Here is a 25,303-nt window from a genome sequence, read left to right on the forward strand (position 1 = left end):
ATTACAAGCTGGGAGTATTGGGAGTATTTGGTATTGTGGAGCTGGGAGGTCTCTTGTGGACCAGTGTCCTGAAGTTGGCTCTCCCACCTCAGAGGCACAGCCCTGATGCCTGGCTGGAGCACCAAGAGCCTTTCATCCACACGGCTCAGAATAAAAGGGAGAAAAAATAGAAAGAGGATAAAATAAAATAAAATAAAATAAAGCTATTATAATAAAAAAATAAGAAAAAAATTATTAAGAAAATATTATTAAGAAAAAATTTTTTTTAATTTTTTAAAATACATTTATTAATTTTTTATAATAAAAAGTAAGAAAAAATTATTAAGAAAAAATATATTAAGAAAATTTTTTTTTAATTTTTTTTAAATAAAAAATAAGAAAAGAATTTTTAAGAAAAATTTTTTAATTTTTTAAAATAAAAAATGCGGACAAAATTATTAAGAAAAAATTTATTAAGAAAAAAAGGTTTTAAGTAAAAAAAAAAAAAAAAAAATACAAAAACAGATGGACCGAACCCTAGGACAAATGGTGAAAGCAAAGCTATACAGACAAAATCTCACCCAGAAGCATACACATATACACTCACAAAAAAAGGAAAAGGGGAAAAATTAATATATCCTGCTCCCAAAGTCCACCTCCTGAATTTGGGATGATTCGTTGTCTATTCAGGTATTCAACAGATGCAGGTACATCAAGTTGTTTGTGGAGCTTTAATCCGCTCCTTCTGAGGCTGCTGGGAGAAATTTCCCTTTCTCTTCTTTGTTCGCACAGCTCCCAGGGCTCAGCTTTGGATTTGTACCCGCCTCTGCGTGTAGGTCGCCTGAGGGCGTCTGTTCTTCGCTCACACAGGACGGGGTTAAAGGAGCAGCTGATTCGGGGGCTCTGGCTCACTCAAGCCTGGGGGAGGGAAGGGTACGGATACAGGGCAAGCCTGCGGCGGCAGAGGCCGACATGACGTTGCAGCAGCCTGAGGTGCGCCATTCGTTCTCCCGGGAAAGTTGTCCCTGGATCACAGGAGCCTGGCAGTGGCAGGCTGCACAGGCTCCCGGGAGGGGCAGTGTGGATAGTGACCTGTGCTCACACCCAGACTTCTTGGTGGTGGCAGCAGCAGCCTTAGCGTCTCATGCACATCTCTGGGGTCCGTGCTGATAGCTTGCACCCATCTCTGGAGCTTGTTTAGGCGGCGCTCTGAATCCCCTCTCCTTCCGCACCGCAAAACAAAGAGGCAAGAAAAAGTCTCTTGCCTCTTTGGCAGCTGCAGACTTTTTCCCGGACTCCCTCCTGGCTAGCTGTGGTGCGCTAACCCCTTCAGGCTGTGTTCACGCAGCCAACCCCAGTCCTCTCCCTGCAATCCGACTGAAGCCCCAAGCCTCAGCTCCCAGCCCCCGCCTGCCCCAGCCGGTGAGCAGATAAGCCTCTCGGGCTGGTGAGTGCTGGTTGGCACCGATCCTCTGTGCGGAAATCCCTCCGCTTTGCCCTCCGCACCCCTGTTGCTGCGCTCTCCTCCGTGGCTCCAAAGCTTCCCCCCTCTGCCCCCCACAGCCTCAGCCCATGAAGGGGCTTCCTAGTGTGTGGAAACCTTTCCTCCTTCACAGCTCCCTCCCACTGGTGCAGGTCCCATCCCTATTCTTTTGTCTCTGTTATTTCTTTTTTCTTTTGCCCTACCCAAGTACGTGGGGAGTTTCTTGCCTTTTGGGATGTCTGACGTCTTCTGCCAGCTTTCAGTGGGTGTTCTGTAGGAGCAGTTCCACATGTAGATGTATTTCTAATGTATCTGTGGGAAGGAAGGTGATCTCCACGTCTTACTCTTCTGCCATCTTGCCCAGACCCCCTCTCATTGTGGTTTTGATGATTATCCATGATGAGCATCTTTTCATGTGCCTGTTAGCCATCTGCGTGTCCTCTTTGAAAAAACGGACTACTCAGGTCTTCTGCCCATTTTTTGATTGGGTTCAATTTTTTTTGATACTGAATTGTATGAGCTATTTATATGTTTTGGATATTAACTCCTTATATGTCACATCATTTACAAGTATTTTCTCCCATTCCATAGGTTGTCTTTCCATTTTGTTAATGGTTTCCTTTGCTGTTCGAAACTTTTAAGTTTAATTAGGTCCCATTTGTTTATTTTTGCTTGTATTTCCTTTGCCTTAGGAGAGAGATCCAAAAACTATTGCTAAGATTTATGTCAAAGAGTGTTCTGCCTATGTTTTCTTCTTGGAGTTTTATGGTTTCTGTTCTTAAACATGTAGGTCTTTAATCCATTTTGAGTTTATTTTTGTAAATGTTGTGGGATATTTAATTTCATTCTTTTACATCTAGCTGTCCAGTCTTCCCAGTGCCACTTATTGAAGAGACTGTCTTTTCTCCATTATATATTCTTGTCTCTTTTGTTGTAGATTAATTGATCATAAGTGCCTGGATTTATTTCTGGGGAGAACCCATTGATCTCTGTGTCTCTTTTTGTGCCAGTAACATGCTGTTTTCATTTCTGTAGCTTTGTAGTACAGTCTGAAGTCTGAGAGTGTGATACCTCCAGCTCTGTTTTTTTTTCTCAACATTGCTTTGGCTACTCATGGTCATGTGGTTCCAAATAAATTTTAGGATTGTTTATTCTAGTTCTGTGAAAAATGTCACGGGTATTTTGATAGGGATTACATTAAGTCTGTAGATTGCTTTGGACAGTACAAATATTTTAACAATATTAATTCTTCCAATCCATGACCACAGGATATCTTTCTGTTCCTTTGTATCATCTTCAGTTTCCTTCATCAGTGTCTTATAGTTTTCAGAGTATAGGTCTTTCACCTCCTTGGTTAAGTTTATTCCTAAATACGTTATTCTTTTAGATGTGATTTTAAATGGGATTGTGTTACTTACCTCTTTTTGATAGTTCATTGTTAGTGTATAGAAATGCTGCAGATTTCTGTTTATTAATCTTGTATCCTAAAACTTTACTGAATTCATTTATCAGTTCTAATACTTTTTTTGGTGGAGCCTTTATGTTTCTCTCTATATAATATTACATCATTTGCCAATAGTGACAGTTTTATTTCTTCCTTTCCAATATGGATGACTTTTCATTCTTTTTCTTGTCAGATTGCTCTAAGTAGGACTTCCTATACTGTGTTAAATAGATGTGTCCAGAGTGGGGAGCTCTGTCTTTTTCATGATTTTAGAGGGAAAGCTTTCAGCTTTTCAGCACTGAGTATGTTAGCTGTCAGTTTTCAGAAATGGCCTTTATCATGTAGGGATTTGTTCCTTCTTACCAACTTCGATGAGAGTTTTTTATCGTAATCGTTGTTCAGTTTTGTCAAATGCTTTTTCTGCATCTATTGAGATGATCATCCTTCCTTTTGTTAGTATCGTATATCACATTGATTGATTTGCATCCCTTGTATAAATCACACTTGATCATGATGTATGATCTTTTTTATATATTGTCAGATTCAGTTTGCTTATATTTTGGTGATGATTTTTGAATCTATATCCATCAGAGTTATTTGCCTGTAGTTTTCTTTTTTACAGTGTCTTTGTCTGGTTTTGATATCAGGGTAATGGTGGTTGTAAAATGAATTTGGGAATGTTCCCTTCTCTTCAGTTTTTTGGAATAGTTTGAGAAGGATAGATATTAGCTCTCATTTATGTGTTTGGTAGAAAACCTTGTGAAGTTGTCTGTTCATGGACTTTTATTTACTGGAATTTTTTGGATTACTAATTCAATTTCAGTACTGGTGATTGGTCTGTTCAGATTGTCTATTTCTTCCTAATCCAGCCTTGGAAGATTGTATGTTTCTAGAAATTTATCCATTTCTACTAGGTTGTCCAGTTTGTTGGCATATAACTGTTCATAGTATTCTCTTATGATTTTTTGTATTTCTGTGGTATCAGTTGTTATTTCTCCTTTTTCATTTCTTATTTTCTTTATTTGGGTCCTCTCACTTTTCTCCTTGGCGAGCCTGGTTACAGGCTTATAGATTTTGTTTATCTTTTCAAAAAGCTAGCTCTGGGCTTCATTGATCTTTTCTATTTTTTTTTTTTTTTTGGTGTGTATTTTATTTTTCTCTCTGATTTTTATTTTTTCTTTCTCCTGCTGACTTTGAGCTTTGTTTCTTCTTCTTTTTATATTTTATTTAAGTGGTAGGTTAGGTTGTTTATTTGATTTTTTCTTGTTTCTTAAAAGTAGTCGTGTATCAATATTAACTTCCCTCTTAGAACTGCTTTTGCTGCATCCCAAGGATTTAGAAAGTTGTGTTTTTATTTTCATTTGTCTTGAGGTATTTTCTGATTTCATCTTTGATTTCTTCATTGACCCATTGGTTTTTCTTGTTTTTTGTGTGTGTTTTTAGTAGTGTGTTGTTTAGTTTCCATGTGTTTGTATTTTTTTTCCATTTTTGTTTATGATTGACTTCTAGTTCATACCATTGTGTTCAGAAAAAAAGCGTGATATAATTTTTATCCTCTTAAATTTGTTGAGACTTGTTCTGTGGCCTAGCATGTGATCTACATGGAGGACATTCCATGTGCACTTGAATAGAATGTTATTCTGCTGTTTTTGGATGGAATGTCCTGTAGTTATCTATTAATTCCAAGACCAGGGCTGGAACCCATGTCCCCTGCATTGGCAGACAGATTCTTAACCACTGCGCCACCAGGGAAGCCCCAGTGTCCATTTAGTGTTGATGAACTCTTAGTTTTTGGCTTATCTGAGAAGTTCTTTATCTCTCCTCCAATTCTAAATGACAGTCTTGCTGTAGGGTATTCTCAGTTGTAGGTATTTCCCTTTCACCACTTTACATAAATCATGCCACTTTCTTCTGGCCTGCAAAGTTTCTGCAGAAAAATCAGCTGATAGACTTATGGGGGATTCCCTTCCTTTGTATGTGACTCTTTGTTTTTCTCTTTTTGCTTTTAGAGTTCTATTTCTTTAACTTTTGCCATTTTAATTACGATATGTCTTGGTGTGGGTCTCATTTGGTTCATCTCGTTTGGGACCCTCTGTGCATCCTGCTTTGGCTATCTGTTTCTTTCTTCAGGTTTAGGAATTTTACAACCATAATTTTATCAAATGCATTTTCAACTGTTTTCTCTTTGTCTTCTCCTTCTGGAACCCCTATAATGCAAATGTTAGTGTGCTTGGTGTTGTCCAAGACATCCCTTAAACTGTTCTCATTTTTTTAATTTTTTTTTTTTTTTTTTTGCTATTCTGATTGGGTGATCTCCATTATTCTATCTTCCAGAGCACTTATGTGTTCTTCTGTTTGACTGCTGTTAATTCCTTCCAGTGTGCCATTCATTTCATTTACTGTATTCTTCAGTTCTGACTGGTTCTTTTTATATTTTTTAGTTCCTTGTTAAACTTCTCACGTGTTCATCTATTCTTTTCTCAAGTTCAGTTAGCATTCTTATTACTAACGCTGTGAACTCTTCATCTGGTAAATTATCTCTGTTTCAGTAGTTGTTTATTTTTTTCTTTCTTTCAGGTTTCTTTCCCACTTGTTCTTTCATTTGTAACAATTTCCTCTGTCTTCTCATTTTGTTTAACTTTCTCTGTCTTTATGAAATTAGGTGAAATGGTCACCTATTCCAGTCTTGAAGGGGTGTCCTTGTGTGGGAATGTCCCTATGCAGTTTGTGTTGAGTAGCTTTGATGGGAGAGCCGGATTTGAGCGTGTGCTAGCAGCTATCACCATGGTGGGAGGTGGGGCTGGAGATGAAGCAGCCAGAGCCAGTGCCAGATATGAGCTGAGCTTCTCCTTTGTTCAGTGGCTGTCACTGCCCTATGTGGGGTGGGTCAGCAACTTCTGCTCCCAAGTTGCTGGAGCAGAAGCCCTGAGTGTTGGGTCTGAGCTGATTCCATTCCCTGTAAATGTGTGCTCTGCCCTCTCCCAGCAATGGCACCTACACCCCAGAGTGGAGTAGCACTGGAGCAAGAGGGTCTGGAGTGTGCACCAGGTATGGGCCAGCATGCACACTGGGTGGTCCTGGCACCAGTCAGAGCTAAGTCTCTGCAAATGCCAGTAATAGCCACTCTCGCCCCTTTCAAATGCAGTGCTGGGTCTGATCCCACTCCGTCCCTCCAACTGTGCACCTTCCTTGGCAGGAGCAGCCTCCACCCTAGTGTGGAGCTGCATTGGAGCCAGAAGTGCTCAGCGGGTGCTCAGCCTGGGCCAGGGTGCACTGGAGCAGTCACGGGAAGCTAGACAAAGTCCCAGACAGTTTCAGTCTGCTTCCTCTGTCTTGTTTTGGGAGCAAGCAAGCATCTGCGCATGCCTCATGAGTGGAGTCTAGGTTTTCTCAGCCCTCCTGTTAGTTTTACTGGTTTTCAAACCAGCTAGGGGACTCATCTTCCAGGTGTTGGGCCCCCAGGCTGGGGCCCAATATGTGGTTCAAACCCCTCACTCCTCAGGGAGGATCTCCGCCCATGTAATCCCCCTTTCCTCTGAGCCCTTCCCAGAGGCACAGGTTCTGACCTGATCACTTCTCCTCCCTTCCTACTTGATTCCGTGTGGGTCTTTCTTACAGTCTTGGTCACAATGGAGTCTTTCTGCCCGTCTCCTGTTAGTTTTCAGTGAGAACTGTTCCACGTGTAGATCCATTTTTAAGGTGTTTTTGGGGGAGGTGAGATCCATGTCCTCCTACTCTGCCACCTTGATCTCTCCCTCTGGAGACTCCTTGACAGGGTGTAAGGTGGTTTCACATTGAAGGAGGAGGTGCAGCTGTGTAAACATCACAGCTTTGAGACCAAGAAGGAAATGCTTGTAATCACTGAGATCAACTGCTGTCCCCGTTCTGCAGGGGACCTTGAGACGGACACCTTCTGGAATGAGTGTGGGCCTTAAAGCAAGAGCATCAGATCTGGGCATGAAACTGGTCAAGGTTCAGTAATTTACAGCCCATGGGCCAGATGGGACCAAGACCTGCTTTTCTTTCTTAAAAATTGCTGGTTAACTAAGAAAAATCTGTACACTTTTAAAGTATTGTAAGAAACCAGCAACAATGACAGCAACAGCAAATCCCAAGAAACAAAAGAAGAATGTGTGAGACTCTGTTCCATAAAGCCTGAAATATTTTCTCCCTAGCTCTTCATAGAAGAAAGTTCACCAACACCTGCTCTAGAGGCACCCCAGCTTTCTGCTTTTACAGGCACACCAAGAAGATATTGTGTGTTCAATTCCAGACCACCGTGATAAAACAGATATCACAATAAAGTGAGTCACATGAATATTCTTTTGTTTCCCAGTGTGTGGAAAGTTACGTTTATATTATACTGTAGTCTATGATGTGTGCAATAGCATTGTGTCTGAAAAAACAATATACATACCTTAGTTAAGAAATAGTTTATTGGGGGAAGGCTTCGGCTGGCTAGCCCAGGGCCCTGGCCATCGAGAGCTCCGGCCAGCGTGCGGGGATGAGCGGGTCCCTGGGCCGGGCGGCAGCGGCTCTGCTCTGCTGGGGGCACAGCGCGGGCGGCGGCCTGCGGGGCCTGGGCGTGCGGGTGGCGAGCTCGGGCGGCAGTGGCTCGTCGGAGCACCTGGACATGCTGGTGAAGAAGGACAGGGTGGTGGTCTTCCTAAAGGGGACGCCGGAGCAGCCCCAGTGCGGCTTCAGCAACACCGTGGTGCAGATCCTGCGGCTGCACAGCATCCGTGACTACGCAGTCTACAACGTGCTGGACGACCCCCAGCTCCGGCAAGGCATTAAAGCCTATTCCAACTGGCCCACCATCCCGCAAGTGTACCTCAACAGCGAGTTCGTGGGGGACTGTGACATTCTTCTGCAGATGCACCAGAATGGGGACCTGGTGGAAGAACTGAAAAAGCTGGGGATCCGCTCCACCCTCTTAGATGAAAAGAAAGATCAAGACTCAAAGTGAGGGTGGCCACACAAGGAAGCTGCTGGTGTCAGAATCTCACTGCCAGAAAAGCCTTCCCGATTCTAGTTTTTGCTCTTCAGATGACTGTTTGCACTGATTCCTCCAGTTTGTAAGCAGCCTGGTGATTTTAGCATGTCTGGTGTTTGAGCAAGGAATATCCTATCGTGAACATAATTGTAACCACTGCACCGTCATAATCAATGTTGTACGACGAGATTGCTGTAAACACAATTCCTTCTTATGTTGTCCTTTGCTCTTTGCTTGATTCAGGAGTAAACCTAGGAGCTTTTGAATCCTCATTATTATTCATGAGTCCTCTGAAAATATGTCAGTCTGCAAAGATAATATACCCCCCCTCCCCAATTTTTTGTAACTTGTTCTGTTAAGAAAAAATGATGGACAAGGAAGAAAATAAGATAACCGGGGTGTTTTTTAAAATAAACTGCCAACCCAGGGAAAAAAAAAAAAAGAAATACTTTATTGCTAAAAAATGCTCGTAGTGGTAACATCAAAGATCACTAATCACAGATCACTGTAACAAATGTAAGAATGATGAAAAAGTTTGAAATATTGTGAGAATTACCAAAATGTGACACAGAGATGCAAAGGAAGCAAATTCTGTTGGAAAAATGACACCGATAGACTTGCTCAATGCAGGGTTGCCACAAACCTTCAATGGGCAAAGCACAAGAAAGCAAAGTGCAATAAAACAAGATAGCCCTGTGTAACAGTTTTTTGATTTTTAAGATCAACCAATACTGAGTACCGTGAACTTAGAGGAGGCATAACTTGGGGTTATTAGTTCTAAAGTTGTTTGCTAATGATATGATTATATATTTAGGAGACTGAAAGGAGACAATGAAAAAGTTAGAACATGATAGAGATTACTAAAGGTTTGAGAGCAAAGATAAAAGTGTTCTCAAAAATGAATAAGAAAAAAAATCCACCATTTCCCCAGAAGTACTAGAAAAAATATTTTTAAAAAAGCACAAGAGAAGAATCACGAAGAGAAAATAAAGACACAAAACAATGATTAAATCAGTAATCAAAGAAAGTCACTCATTTAATAAATATACATGAGCATCTTCTTTGGATCAGGCATTGTTTTAGGTCCTGAAATCAAATTTAACACCAAAGATTCACCCTGGGAATTGGCAGAGACATTCTCACAGTGCTGGGAAGGGCTGTGGGAAGAGGTGAGAGGTATCATCCAGTGTTGGTGAGAGAATAAAACTGGGGTTTGTGGAGAGCTTTTTTGAGAAGCCCTGCCTGGAAGCCTGTCACGTCACATCTGCTAGCCCATCTCGCATGGCTGGATGGAAACCCCTGAGCTCCCACCACAGCAGCATCCACTGCAAACAGAAAACCAGTACCTGTGCCAGATGGCAAATGAGGTTTTTAAAATTATATTTGTCATATTTGTTCTGCAATAAATGAAACTCAGTTGTACAGTGAACTTTCAAGGATGATTCTAGCACATTCCTCTGTATTCCTGCACTGACTCTTCCTAAGACCCCAGACTTTGATCAGGAAAAAGCAACAGATCACCCAGTTCAGGTGTATACAAGTGCTGGAACCTTCATCAGAGAAGCACGTCATTAAAACGTGGTCCATTTCTCCCTTTTTTCCAGACTCTGTACTCTTTCTTATTTCAGAGGGTTGAGGATACAAAGACAGAGTCTAGAGTAGACAGTTCTTCTGTATCCGTTGTCCAGATGGAAAAACAAGACCCTCCAGCATGTGGCCCGAAGACCATAACCCTGGCCCTGCTTTGAAACATTCAGTACTTGATTCCAGTTTTTTGGCCTCCAGATTTTCAGCTTCTGAAAACCCCAAGGGCACTTCCTCCTTCTTACCTGGGAGCACATGGACGTGAGCTGATCTGCAAGAAATGCTTCACCTTTCCGTGTCCCGAAGTAACCGAGAACTTCAAAAAAAGACATTTTCCAATTGGGTTCTTTGCACAAGCTGGGTCAGGACAAGTCATCACACACACAGTTTTTATGGGATTAAACCACTTTTGCTTTTGTAGTTCCAGTAGAGAATGTTTTTTGAATCCAATTAACAAGTCTTCAACGTCTATGGTCATTTATGCTTTTGGTTTTTAAGAGAGAATGGCAAATGATAAACAACTAGAGTGTCTGAGATTTATTAAAACCAAAGGATTCCAGAGGTTGTGTCTTGGAGTCATTTGAGTTTTGCTCCGTTTTCTGTGCCTTACACATCTATAGGGCTGCACAGTCCTAAAGGATGCCTCTGTGCTGCCTGGAAAGATTGGGCAGCAGAGGGCCCTGGTGATGGAGAAAGTGAGTCTTGGTCACCAGGTTATCCTTAGGGCTCCCTCTGCATGCCCTTCATTAGTTCCATATGTGAAGTGTGGTGTTGTTTTAAAGGGATTGTCCCATGTACTTATTCTTTGGAAAGTTACCATCCTGATTGGTAGGTGTAAGACAACATAGTTCAGAACATTTTCCATTTAGTCTAAAAACAGAAAGACCAAATTTACTTGCCTAAAAGAAGTCCCAGGGACAAAGAAATAAAAAAGAAGTGACTGCGTACATGCAGACAGTGTCCATGTACATACAGACAGAAAGTCATTACATCCAGCTTCTGTTGCAGTACCAGGAGGGCTTTTGCCCTGCCCTGTGCAGCCAGGCTTGTTGCATGACATGAGAGTATGTGGGCTCAACTGGGAAGCTGTTTATTTACTCATGTCACAGTGAATCTTTGGGATATTTCCATTGCAGAATTTTACAAACAGTTGCTTGGAGAAGCCATGGACTTTTACTGAAGAGTGTGCTAATCTGCTCTATCTGCAAAGACAGCCTTTGAATTTAAAGTCCTATCTTACTGAATTCCCATGGTGACTCATAATAAGACAGCGGGTTCAGGTTTACCATGCATCTGAGAATGGAGCAGATGGTGACAAGAGTTTATACCCAGCTCTCTCAGCAGAGTTTGGTGTAATTAATAAGTGGCAGAGTCTTACTGAGTAGTTGTGGATAAGGGTAACGATTTTTGTGTATGCTTTTCATTTTAAGTTTTAGATGCACCCTGTGGGGTGAAGAACTCGGCAAGTCTGAATCATTTGATTTCTCAATTTGACTAAATTCTGAGAAACGTACTGAACAGTAAGTGAGCTATGTTATGCTCACCCAAAAGTCACAGTATCTTTGAATTTGGGAAATTAATTTATGTATCCCAAACTTTCTGGCTACACATCCAGTTCTGGTCATTGTTTTGATCTGTTGCTATTTGTCAAAGTACTTCAAAAAAACAAATGGCCATAATGGAAACTAAGAGCTACCATCTCATAAATAGTCAGAGTAACTGTAGAGATGTGCTGTCTGGATTCATCCTTGTAGTCCTGAAGACTAATTTAGTCCATTAGATTCCAGTATGTTCTTTGACTTGATCAAAATTGATAAGTGATTAGCACTAAGTCTGAAACTGTGCCACTTTGTCTAAAATAAAATTGATTTTTAACTGCTTTTGTATTGCTAGAGTATGTATTTTCTTTTTTCTTTTTCCAGCTTTATTGAGATATAATTGACACATAACTGTGTAAGTTTAAGGTTTACAATGGGTTGACTTGATACATTTATAAATTGCAAACTGATTACCACCATAATATTTGCTTCCACCTCCATCCCATCACATATTTACCATTTAATGTTTTTTTTGGAAAGCTCTTAGGCTAAATGCAACCACTGTCACCAGTAAAACCATTTGTAAAGTCTACACTCAAATGAATTTTGGATCCAATATCCACTATTAAAATAATTTTAGGCCTCCATTTGTTGGTTAGGGAACACTAAGCTGCTGTAACAAGAAAATCCAAGTAATTCAATGATTTGAAGAGTATAGAAATTTCTTATTAGGAATTCCGAGGAACATTTCAGGCTGGTAGGCTGCTCTGGCCCCTCGGGCATTCAGGGAAGCAGGCTGACAATGAGTGCTCCATCTTTTCCAGCATGTGACTGCAAAGCCTGGAGGGTACTCCCTACTCTGTTCACAAGTCCCTTGGGGAGAACTAAGTTCTGGGGCTACAGCCAGCTGCAGGGGGGTCTGTGAAATGGGTTCTTGTCTGGCACTCTCTTCCCACGTGCAACCCTGTTCTTACTGAAAATTGGGAGAATGGATTTTGGTGGGCAAATAACAAGTAGTCTCTACTTCTATTGGTTTAGTTTATAGGCTAAATCCAAGTTACAAGAACAGTATGTTGACCTGTAATTTCTAAGTTTCTACTGATAACTGGGATAGTTAACTGTAACCTTTATTCCAGTTTGAAAATATGGTTCAATAAATATGGAGTCAAGGATATATTTCCAAATCGAGTCTTTATTACTGTTTTGTAACAATTTCTAAACCCAGACTCCCAGTAGTGTTTCTTTTACTGTCTATGCTCATGATGGCATTGTCGCCACTGTGTAGTGACAGTGCACAGGATGGACTCACCTGGAAGGACTGAGCCCTTTTCATTTCTATTGACCATCAATCAGTTATTTGGATACCAACTACATTCTTCTCTCACCCTGTCAAGAAACCTGAAGTTTGGCAAATATTCTTTTTCATTTCTAACTTAAATGTCCCAGAGAGGAGACATGTGTTCCGAGACTGTATTGAGATGGTATGAAGGTAAATTATGCAAAGCAAAAGGATTTGCAACCATGTGTATAGCTTTCACCAGCCTGATGATAATGCCTTCAGATAGTCTGTTTATAGAACAAACATATGGATACCAAGGGGAGAAGTGAGGGTGGGATGAATTGGGAGATTGGGATTGACACTACTATACATACACTACTATGTATAAAATAGATAACTAATGAGAACCTACTGTATTAGCACAGGGAACTCAATGCTCTGTGGTGACCTAAATGGGAAAGAAATCCAAAAAAGAGGGGATATATGTATACGAATAGCTCATTCACTTTGCCGTACAGCAGAAACTAACACAACACTGTAAAGCAACTATATTGCAATAAAAATTAAAAAATTTTTTTAAAAGATGCAGTTTATTTCTAGTCTAGTTTTTATACAGAAAAACTTATAGCTTCAGGTCTCTGTTACTTCAGATACCCTAATGTTGAGAAAAGTAATATCAAAATGATACCCAACATAACCAAAATTTTAGAAAAAAAATTTATTTAAATCAATTGAACCAGCATCATTTGTTTAAAAAAAAATTACCCTTCAATATAAATTTCTCACTTCTAAAACACTTTTGTCCATCAAGAAAAGATAAAACAAGAAACCATAAAAGGAAGACCAAACGCATGTATTAGTATCTTTGCTGCCTTCATTCCCTTTGCTAGTGCTAAAAATCTCTAGTCAAAAGGGACTTGCCAAAGACAAGGATTAGCAAGCAAGCCTGTAGGATGCTTACAAACATTTAATAAAATCGTAAAGTATTATACTTCTCAGCTTCTGTGGAGATAGTTCAAAATTTTGAATTCAAGCCAATGGTAAGAACACTGTGTGAAAAATCTGCAGTTTCGTTGCAGATAGGTTACTTGTTGTCATTGGTGGTATGTAAAGTGATGGTGGTAAAAACAAAATATGGAAAAAGCAGTTCAATGTTTGTATCTACACAGGAATACCGGATATAAATGAAACAGATTTCCTGTTTAGGTCAGTCTTTTTTTTTCTCTCTCTTTGGGGCTATTCAATGTAAAGTTTTCAATAAAAAGTCTGTAAACTGTGGGAAAAAAAGATGCAGTTTAGATGATTGAACCACTAGGTGGCACCACAGAGAACATAAGTATCTGTACCAATCACCAGGTGAAAAAGTTTGTTCTTTGCTTAAGTATCTGTATTTCGTAGCAGCAGAACTTGGTCCTAGAACCTCTGTGTGGCCAAAAGTTACTGAAGAATGAACCATGTTCCCCCTTCTAGTTTTTTCCCTAAAATATGTATGAACAGATACTGTCATTAATTACAACTTTTTATCAATGTTATAAAATTAAATGCTTAGAATATGGGCAATGCATTGTGGTTATAAACCAAGAGATGAAGAACAGTGGAAACTATATGATTTTAAAATATGTACTTTAATTTACATGACATTACGGAGAATCTAAAATCCTAGTGGTTTTTAAAATTTCCAGTATTGAACTACTTGTGGTCATGAACTTTCATGAGAGGAGAACCTTGTTCAAACATAAACCTTCTTCATTCCGGAAGAGGCAGGGTGGTTACCTACTTGGAGCATCTCATGGCCTGTCATTGTGCTTCCCCATTGGCTGACTGGGCCTCTGGGCAGGGCTGAAGCCCCACTTGGCTGGTCCTACAAGGTCATGGCATGCTGCTCTGAGAAACAGCTCTCCAGCAAACAGCTGGCAGCTCCCAGGCTCTTAGAACTAACAGACTGTGTCATTGCCACCTGTTGTCAAATAGTCCTTGCCCACAGGACTCAACTCAGCTTCAGAAGGTCCCTGAGATTTCTAGAATGTCAGGATAAAAGTGTGTCAACGAGCAATGCAGTTCACTGAACTCTGTGGAATTACTGTGTTAAGTGTTAGGTGGAGTGAGCATGGTACAGAGGCCATTCCTGGTGAGTTCCTGCCCCAGAGGAGCATCAGATGATGGGAGCACAGAGCCATGCTGAATAGAATCACACGTGCCAGGCTGTGGGGTCTTGAGGACCGAGTCACTGTCTTCCTTTGTCAACTCCACTCTGCCAAGCTCACTGATTACTTTGTGCACTTGAAACTATATTGAACTGATAGCCCCCAAGCTCCCTCCTCTCTGTAAAAGGACTGAGACCTTAGGTCTGGTTTTTGTATTTCTCTCTTCAGTTCTTCTGTCTTCTAGAAGTTCTGACTCTAGTTCCATTGTTTCATCTGTGTAGTCCTAGTAGGACTTCGCATTTCTAAGGAAGCCACTAAATGCTGGTAAATATTCTGTAGTTTACTTTAGGTGGCAGTGCCTCAATACAGTTCAAATGAATGAAGCCATAAATAAAGCATTTTGAGTTTAATAGACGGGAAGGTCATAATACAAAGTAGGAATATATTAGGAATGAGGCAACTTGCTATTGCTCTCCTGGGTTTAATATTTTGTTTTCCGTTAAAGGTTAATAACTTACAGACAAGTGTGTCCATGCTGGCAGGAAATGAAAGGCCACATTATGGAGATGTTATTGGGTACTTTTAATGATGATGGGAGCTTTCACCAAACATATGTTCTTATATTTCTGGTGCAGTAAACTCCCCAGCTTCGTGGGTCCTTCAAGGAGGCCCCCGTGTGGTTAAGCCACACAGTTTGGTCTCATACCTTATACTGGGCTGGGTGCATTCTGAACTCCGGCTGTCTGAGTAGCGTTTTTAATAAGTCTATGATAAAACAGTATTCGATTGAGGTAACTATTCTTTTTGTTGTTGTTAAAATTAAACATCAGATTTTACCATGTAACTAGAAAACACTGTTCATCTGCATAAAAACTTTCAGCTGTATAACAACTCTCTAGAATAATCACATCTCTCCCAAGTTTAAATCATGTGCTTATTGATATCTGTATGTGCCAGTCAGATGCAGCTAAAGATTTATCATCAGTACCAGTTCCAAAGAAAATGCTAGGATTGATTTATGGAGCCAGCCTCCTATCTTCTATCTTCCCACCTTGCACTCCCACCAAAAAATTTAAAAAAGGAAAAAGGAAAAGAGAACTATTTCTCCTGCAAACTAAAACTCCAACTCTGACCCCGGCTTAGTTGATAACCTCAAGTAAATTGCTTTCCAGAAGCAAGCCCACTTTAAAAAGGTAACTGGGACCTGGTGGGGGCTGGGGAATCACTTCTCCTCCCAGGGCACAAAATGTCTGAGAAGATCTACCTACCCCCTGCTTTAGCATTTTCACTGGGAGGCACTTCCATTTTTGAACAATTCTAATTACGGAAAAATTCATCTCATGCAGCTACAATCTGCCCCCTTTACTTCTGTCCTCTAACCCTGTATTTGCCTTCTGGTGTCTTACAGAACAAGTCTAATCTATCACCCATGGCTGCTTTTAAACACTGAAGTCTGTCACTGTGCTTCCACGTGTGCATGCTCAGCCACCCCAGACCCTCACCACGTACTGGGGTTTCCGACCCCACCACCCAACTGCCTTCTCTGGACGTTTGTGGGCTTGTGTTCATGGGGGTGTCTGTCATTGAGCCTGGCTGCTTTTATTTTTTTAATTTATTTTTTTAAATAGTTATTTAATTATTTTTGTCTGCGCTGGGTCTTTGTTGCTGTGCGCGGGCTTTTCTCTAGTTGTGGTGAGCGGGGGCTACTCTTTGTTGCAGTGTGCGGACTTCTCATTGTGGTAGCTTCTCTTGTTGCGGAGCATGGGCTCTAGGCATGCAGGCTTCAGTAGTTGTGGCTCGTGGGCTCAGTAGTTGTGGTGCACGGGCTTAGTTGCTCCGTGGCACATGGGATCTTCCCAGAGCAGGGCTCGAACCCATGTCCCCTGTATTGGCAGGCGGATTCTCAACCACTGCACCACCAGGGAAGCCTGAGCCTGGCTGCTTTTAAAACACTGGAAATAGTTCAGTCTTTAGCTTGAGAGTAGGAATACATATTCTTGACTAGATTTGGATAAATAGTTTAGATAGTTTATACTCGTTGGTAGGCCCCCTGTGGACCAGATATGTTTAGTTAATATTTAGTAGTTAATGCTTAATTAATGTTTATTGAACTCAAAAAGGACTTTTTAAAGAAACAATAAACACTAAAAAAAGAAATTAACAAATTACTGTCTTATTTGTAAAATAAGTGGATTCAGCTGAATTATATCTGAGATCCCTTTCAACTCTAATACTCGCTGATGACTTACATATAAAAGAAATCGATACATTACAGTTCAGTCTCATGAGGAGTTGCATTTTGCACTGCATAATGTAAACAGCAGATGGCGCATTACTTTTCTCCCTAATGAAGGACAAGCTCAAGGGGTGAGGTCTATACTGTATTTTAATTTCTCACGTGCCTAAGCCTGGCTAAACTGTTGCAAGGCAAAGGCAAAGTTGGAACCCTGGAAAAATGGGAACTTAAAAAAAGTTTCATATTTAGTTGTTGTCAATGTTTATGTCATTGCAATGACAGGATGTTAATATGGTGGGAATTGAATTCATAGAAAACATGCTCCTAGACATATATCTCTACTTCTGAAAACTTGAAATGATATCAAGTTGTTTCATTACAATAGGAAGATATTGGAGGCAGAGTTTCAGGAATATGTGAGTTTTCCTCTGGTAGGTCAGTGATGTTTATTAGTGGTAAGAATGTGGGGGCCAACTTCCCTCCTTCCTGTAGATCCCCCAAAATATACTCTGTAGAACATGTGGGTCTCTGTTCCTTCCATTTGTGACATCCCATGGATTTGGAGAGTCAAATTATCTTTTGGTGTTTTTTGTTGCTTTGAGATGTGGTAGAAAATCTTTTCTTTTCTAGGGAAGTATTGAGAAAAGAGAAGAGGACCAAACAGAACTTAGCTTAGTCTGCTGAGCTATGATCAGGCAATCGCTGGGGCCAAAATACAGCCTGATAGATCTCAGCAGTTTATGTGCTTTTTTTGAGAAACAGTAGAAAAAGAACCTCAGTGTACTTGGAGTTTTATCTCCACTGGAATCCTCTGTGGAGAATTTAACTAGACAGCTATAGCATCGTGTGGACTTCTCCTTTCATACAGGTAAAATCCTGGTCAAGTTAGATATGTCAACTTGGATTTATACTTTTAAAGGGGAAAGCATTCTCTGTGGAAAGGTGGCATTTCCCTGCTACATACATTCCCAGAAAATTACCAGTTTTGCATGATCATACTTCTATGATATTGCTCAATAATAGCTGAAATAAATGAACTAAAGTGGTACTGGCTGTTTGCAAAAACTAAAGATTAGGTTTCTAGAAAAATCCTTTGGTCATTTACTTATGATATTTTAGATTTCCCTTTTTTTCCTAACCCCTGATAGACCTAGCAGTTCTTACTGTGATATACATATATTCACAGAAATCTTGCTTAATACTAACCATATATCTTTGGAACATAAAAGATGTAATCTGTTTTATTTATTCCATTCTTTTCTAAATATTCCTGAAATCATGGTGCCCTTTTATTCTGTGTCTCTGGTTTTTGGAGATACAGTAGTGCTTAATAAACCTTGCTGCTGAGTGGTCTGGAAGACCCATGGGCTCAAACTTTAGTCAAGAAAAAGCATCTCACTAACCTTTTGGAATAATTGGTACTGCTTTTAATGAAATGCTGATATGTGTTTTGTGCTATGATTCAAATATTCCTCGTGGAAAAAAAAGAAGAGGTGCCACCAGAAGGGACACATTTAGAAGTAGACTCCAGGCCACTTGAAGGACTTTCAGGAAAGACTAGTGTTGCCCACACTTGCATGGAAAAGCTTCAGTTTCTTGGAAAATTTTAAAATAGTTTTCAGTCTAAAGCTCACTCAACCTGAAGCACTTAAGTCTTCCTTAGATGACTTTTCTTAAATAACTATACTGTGTGTTTTCCCAAAGCAATTTTTTAAAAAGTTTATAACTTATCATCAGTTGAAAAGGTGTCTTTTTCCTTTCTGGTAGTCTTTTTTTCTTACCAAAATTCACTAATCTTGAATGTCTGTGAAATTGAATTTCAAATGTAGAATACTTGACTCATTTAAAGTTAAATTTTGTTACTGATTTAATTATAGATTGTTTTTGTAAAGACTTTTTTTTTTCATCAAAAAAGCCTTATTTCTATCTATGTAGAAAACACAGTGAAACAAATCCTTATTGGAAAAAAAAGGAAAGACCCTTTAACCTCAGAGCAGGTATGGTAGTTATCGCAGATGGAGGAGCAGCTGCTGGGGTGGGGAGAGGGAGGGCCTGCTCAGGACTCAGGAGGTTGCTCCTGGATCACTTTTTCTGGATTCCCACTCCCCCTTGTCTTGGAAAATAGCACCATTTTCATGTGCATGCTTCGAAAATAATCCCTCTTCTGACTTTATCCTGTTAATTTTACACTTCAAGTTCTAGGAGTGAAGGAATTGATAACATTTATTTAAAATATTGCATAGCTAAACTTATGCTGTGTGCTGAAATGTTGGGAAGTAGCATGTCAAGGGTAAATGAAGCAAAATCAAAAACAAGCAATGAAGAAACACACAGACCTCTTCAATGTGAGTATGACTTTGGGGGATGCAGGGAGCTAATTTGACTACTAGCAGCTTCCAAGCAAAATGAAAGCATTGACATGTGCATGAATATTGCTAGGTTTTTAAATTCCCCAAACACATCAAAACATCTTACAACCCCCACTGCCTTCCCCTCTTCTGCTCTTCTTTCCCAGTCAAGGGAGCATTTTATAATGTGCTCTGCTCCAGTCCTCCCAAGCAAGAGGGTCTGCAGCTTAGTGACATAAGACATGTTTTGGAATCAGATGGAAGGAATTAGGAGGATTCATTTAGATGAAAACAACAAAGAAGGCTTGGAAGTGCTTCTGCTGTTTGCATTTTCCTGCCGTCTCACTCTTGTGTTTCAAGGCTGCTGTGGCAGTTGTGGTAAAGTTTGTCCCCACTCAGAGGTTAATTCCCTGTGTCCACTTGAGGTTCCTGTTTCTTTCCTTCTCTTACGATGTCTTATGGAGGAGGCTGCTGTTGTGTTGCCAGCTGAGCAACTTTCCAGAGAACATCCCTTGGCTGAATGGAGCCACTGTGCCTGGAGCGGGGACAGCAAATGACAGACAGCTGGCACAAGAGGCTGGCCCCTTTGCCACAGTGGAGTAATTCTGTAGTTGTGTCTGTGCTCCAGAGTGCCCCCATGGGGCCAGCTTGCCTCCAGCTAAGACCCCGCTTGACTTTCCCTGCTGCCCTGACCTGCTTCCCTGCCTGTCCTGCTCCTGGGCACTCCCTCCGTATGTGACCGGCCCACAGCACCTTCCAGGCTCGACTTTCAGGGAGGCTGGCCCAGTCAGGTCCTTCCCGTTGGCTTTGGCACCTAGAACCCTCGACGTGCCAAGGTTGCTCTCCTTTCCAAGCCTGGCCTCCGCACCTCCCCTTCATTCTGTGAACTGCTGGACATCCCACACTAAACTCTCTTCTGTTCTCAGTTGAGTCAGTGTATATAGTTTGCAGGCACAGAGCTCTGACAGCTTGATGCCTGTGTCTGTCAGTATCAGCTCAGGAGAGAGAAGCTACAGAGTGGTTTGAACTGGGAAAGTATAGTATAAAGAATTGCTATAACTATAACAGAGGATTGAAGTAAAGGGGGATGGGATAGTAAGAAGTAAAGAGAACACTGAAAAATACAGGCATAGCATACAGAAGGAGATAGCTACCCAAGGAAGGGGCCCTGGTCTGAGATGCAGACATTGTCAAAGGGGCTGTGGCCATGGCTTGCTGGACAACAGAGGAGTCAGCTGTGGTCCTGCACCAGTGGAACTTGCCAGAAATCCACCTTCCAAGTTGCTGGGGAAATCCGTTTACCCAAGGAGTCATTCTACTACAAAACCAGGGAGGGTGCTGTGCAGCTGCTGGCCACTGGGTACCACTGAGTTCTGTGCACTGAGGAGCCAGGTGCTGCAGGAGCCGGGCATGGTTGGGGGTGGGCACAGGGTGGGGGACAGCCTTTCCACTGGAGCCTGGAGCTGGAAGGGCCGAGTTCACTGAAGCAGCTGGGCCCTGGAGACATGGCCACACTGCAGCAGCCCGCTCAGAGAGCACTCCAGAACCCAGCAGCAAAGCCTTCACAGTGTCTCTCCAGCACCCCCTGCTGACAAAACTTACTGCCAATTGGCCAAGGAATCATATTTATAGGACCTAGATCTATTTTCATGCATCAGGCAATGAAGGAGAAATTCAGAGCTGAGAGGCAGTACATTGATAACTGGCACAGTGCCTCATTTCCTCATGTGATGCATTAGCAGGAGCTCTTTCCTGGTCACAGATAGGATAGGGAGTGTATGATAAGTACACAGTGGAATTGCAAAAGGGTGGGACACTGAACAGGATGAATTGTAACCCTTTCAAAATGGAACCTGAAAAACATTGCCCAGAGCTGTAGTGAAGGCTTTGATCTAATCAGAGCCCCTGATCTCTCACTCTACTAGGCTTTCTGAATCTTCTGAGATGGACAGCACTTGGGGTCTGACTGCCATATTGTTACTGAGTCCAAGCTTGTACTGTTCACCACACGACAGGCCAATAATCGAGAGACAAGTTGTTGGGGCAAAGAATAACAACTTTATTTGGAAAGCCAGCTAACCAAGAAGATGGTGGGTTCATGCCCCAAAGAACCATCTTGCCTGAGTAAGAAGTCAGGCTTTTTTTATACTAAAAGAGGAGGAAGTAAAGTCAAAAACTTCCTGGTTCCCATCAGCCTCCAGAGGGGAGGTGTGAATTTCTTCCTCCCTGTAGTCATTCACAGGTGAGCCTGGTCAGGATGTTTCTTGTGAGCTAAACAAAGGTATTTTAGCTTAATGGTCATTACCTGGGAGGCAGGGTTCCCAGAGATGGACCATTATGTGTAATTTAAGCTTATAGGCAACATCCGTTTAGTGATTAACTTGTAACAGGATACAAAAGGTATTTCCCTATTACAATTCCCCACTGTCAACATCCATTCCACAACCTTGTGGTAAAAGAATGAAGACCATTCTGCTGAACTAAGGTGACAAATATTCCTTAGAATCTTTAGTTAGTCCTTTTTATCCACAACTATTTGAACCCAGTGAAACCTCTTAGCAATTTGTTGTTGTCTAATTCGTAATTGCATTTGGGGTTTTGGTTCGAGTTCCCAATACATATACTAAATTCCTGTGCTATTTATTTGGACAAAATTAAACAAATTGGCTGCCCCTTCTCCAGCTACAATGGAATTACCATCTGTTTCAGTTGGATAGGCAGACCTATTGGAGGCAAACTCATGAATAGTATAGTGCCCAAAGTTTTAATATAATTGGCAATTGCTAGGTCTTTTAACATTTATAGATTCTCCTACCTGGGTAGACATCTGGAATGGCCTACCATACAATATTTTAAAGGGGCTTAGTTTAAGCCTGCTTCTGGGAGCCACGGATCCATAGCAGGACAACTGGCAAGGCCTTATCCCAAGTTTAATGTCTCTTGACTTTTTAACACCATTCCTTTTTAATATGTGATTCATTTTCTTGTTTTTTCCTGTTGATTGTGGTCTCCAGGATGAATGTTGTTTTAATGCCTTAATCCAAATCAGGGGATAATTTCCCTAAGGAGGGCTTTAACCATTTCAGAGATTTTCTATCCAGGCGGGATATCCTGAAAAAGTGTCCACACAAACACTAGCAGGTTATCTGACATTTTTGCAGCTTGAGGCATTTGAGTAAAGTCTATTTTTCAGTCCTGGGGAAACCAAGATGGTGGAGGAGTAGGAGACGTGGAGTTGATCTCTCTCCACAAATGAATCAAGAATACATCCCCAGATGGAAGAATTCTCACAGAACACTGGCTGAACACTAGCAGAAGACCTTGGACACCAGTAAGGACAAGAAAGATCCCCACATAACTGGGTAGGACAAAAGAAAGAAGGGAAAAAAAGAGGAGAGGAAGTGGGATGGGATCTGTGCCCCTTAGGGGGAGCTGAAGCAGAGAAGAGTTTCCCGCATCTGGGGAAGCGCCCTCACCAATGGGGAAATCAGTTGGGACAGAAGGGGAGCATCTTAGGCTGTCAGAGGAGGGTGAAACAGCCAGTCTGTGGCAGACAGGCCAGAGTGAGACCTACACAGATGGTCCATGCCACAGTCCTGCATGCCCCAGACTGTGACGTGTGTCTGCCGGTGCACACAGGGCTAAGAGCTGGAACGTTGGGATTGGAGAGCAAACCAGGGGAGAGGACTGCCATTGCCTGTGAGGAGACAGCCTGAGGGGACGGGAGGGAGGAAATCCGCAAACAGGAATGCTTGTGGAGGAAATCCAGACTGCCATAGAAGAAAGGTACCACTGTTGAGTGATGTGCAGGGGGTGGAGCTGCCACTGCAGCCTCTCTCCCCCCACGCAATGGCCCCCTGCCCTGCCAGGCACTAGGAAAAGCCCCTACCAGGGCTGACCTCGTGCCGGTTCCCACTAGGGCCGGATCTCATGCACCCGTGACTTTCACTGTGCACCTGTCACCGCTGGGGCCCCTGTGACCCAGGCTGTCATGCCATCTCCATGCCCTGTCCTCACTGGGGCAGACCTGAGTGCTCTATGGCAGCTGTGGGAACATACTCCTGTGGGTGGCCCACACACAGAAGTGGAGCTAAAACCACAGCTGAGCCCCAGGGGCATGGCGACTAAGGAAGAAGAACAGAAATATTGCCATGCAGCTGCACAAACCACAGATTAAATCCCTGAGACTGGCTTGGTAAACCCTTCATCTATGCAATATCTGAATGGACAAGTGTTCCCACAACTGAAACCACTCTAGCTCTAGCAGCTGTGGACTTTGGGGACTAGTACATGTGGGAGTTGGGCCAGGTCAGAGTCTGAGCTGCCCCCACAGTGTCAAAGAAGGACCAGAGACCTACCTAGAGGTTTTGGAGGGCTTCCTGGGGAGATGGAGGTTGGCTGTGACTCATGGAGGGGGCAAAGACACTGACAGCTGAGTCCCCAGGGAAATATAATTTTTACAATTTTTTATGTTATGTTCTGTTGTTTTTTATTAATATTTGTTTTTATTTTTATTTAGTTTTTAAAATTTTTTATATTTCTGTGTTACTTTTATGTTCTGTGTTTTTTCCTTGTTTTTTTCTTTCCTTTGTTCTATTTTGTTTTTATGTTATTTTATCATTTTTGTGTGTTTTGTTTTCTTTGCCTTTTCTTTCAGTTTGCAATCTATTTTTGTTTTTATTTTTGTTTTTGTTAGTTTGGTTTTTAATGGTTTGATTTCGTTTTGGGATTATCTGGTTCTCTTGATTTTTGTATTTCTGTTTTTGTTTCTTATTTTGTATGTGTCTGTGTGTTTGTTTTTGTTTGGTTTTGCTTTTACCATTTGCCTGGGGTTTTGTTTGTTTGTTTTCATTTGTTTTCTTCTCTACCAATTTTTTCTGTTTTCTTTTTTTTTTTCCTTTTTGCCGAGCCATGTGGCTTGCGGGGTCTTGGTTCCCAGGCCGCAGGTTGGGCCTGAGCCTCTGGGATGGCAGTGCCAAGTCCAGGATGCTAGAACGCCAGAGAATTCCTGGCCCCAGGAAATATTATTAGGTGAGAGCTCTCTTGGAGGTCTCCATCTCAACTCCAAGACCTGGATACATGCAACTGCCAGCAGGCTCCAGTGCTGAACACCCCACGCCATACAACAGGAAAGACAGGAATACAAACCCACCCATCAGTAGACAGGCTGCCTAAAGTCGTACTAAGCACACAGACACCTCAAAACACATCAGCCGTTGCCCATCAGAGGTAAAAGAATCCAGCTCCACCCACCAGAATGCAGGCACCAGTCCCTCCCACCAGCAAGCCAACACAAGCCACTGGACCAGCCTCACCCACTGGGGGCAGACACCAGAAGCAAGAGGAACTACAACCCTGCAGCCTGTGGAAAGAAGACCTCAAACACAGTAAGTTAGACAAAATGAGAAGACAGAGAAATATGTTGCAGATGAAGGAGCAAGGTAAAAACCCATGAGACTAAATAAATGAAGAGGAAATAGGCAAACTACCTGAAAAAGAATTTAGAGTAATGATAGTAAAGGTTATCCAAAATGTCAGAAATAGAATGGAGAAAATACAAGAAACGTTTAACAAGTAACTAGAAGAACTAAAGAACAAACAAACAGTGATTGAAAAACAGAATAACTGAAATTAAAAATACACTAGAAGGAATCAACAGCAGAATAACTGAGGCAGAAGAACGGATAACTGACCTAGAAGATAAAATAGTGGAAATAACTACCTCAGAGCAGAATAAAGAAAAAAGAATGAAAAGAACTGAGGACAGTCTCAGAGACCACTGGGACAACATTAAACACACCAAAATTTGAATTATAGGGGTCCCAGAAGAAGAAGAGAAGGAGAAATGGCCTGAGAAAATATTTGAAGAGATTATAGTTGAAAACTTCCCTAACGTGGGAAAGGAAATAGTCAATCAAGTCCAGGAAGTGCAGAGAGTCCCATACAGGATAAACCCAAGGAGAAACATGCTGAGACACATATTAATCAACCTAACGAAAATTAAATTCAAAGAAAAAATATTAAAAGTAGCAAGGGGAAAGCAACAAATAACATACTAGGGAATCCCCATAAGGTTATCAGTTGATCTTTCAGCAGAAACTCTGCAGGCCAGAAGGGAGTGGCAGGATATATTTAAAGTGATGAAAGGGAAAAACCTACAACCAAGAATACTCTACCTGGCAAGGCTCTCATTCACATTTGAAGGAGAAATCAAAAGCTTTATGGACAAGCAAAAGCTAAGAGAATTCAGCACCACCAGACCAGCTTTGCAA

General features: G+C 41.6%; 1 protein-coding gene and 1 pseudogene across 2 annotated transcripts in view; both read left to right on the forward strand.

Annotated features, from left to right (window-relative positions):
• The window catches only part of GABRG3 (gamma-aminobutyric acid type A receptor subunit gamma3), a 572,166-nt gene that overhangs the window by 108,543 nt on the left and 438,320 nt on the right, over positions 1–25,303 (forward strand). The gene's annotated exons all lie outside the window — the stretch shown is intronic.
• On the forward strand, positions 1,509–8,344 carry LOC309625544 (glutaredoxin-related protein 5, mitochondrial pseudogene; annotated as a pseudogene). Its single transcript has one exon. The product of its transcript is annotated as a glutaredoxin-related protein 5, mitochondrial pseudogene (transcript).

Source organism: Balaenoptera borealis (genome assembly GCF_965194805.1).
Source record: "Balaenoptera borealis genome assembly, chromosome: 3".
Classification (NCBI taxonomy): Eukaryota; Metazoa; Chordata; class Mammalia; order Artiodactyla; family Balaenopteridae; genus Balaenoptera; species Balaenoptera borealis.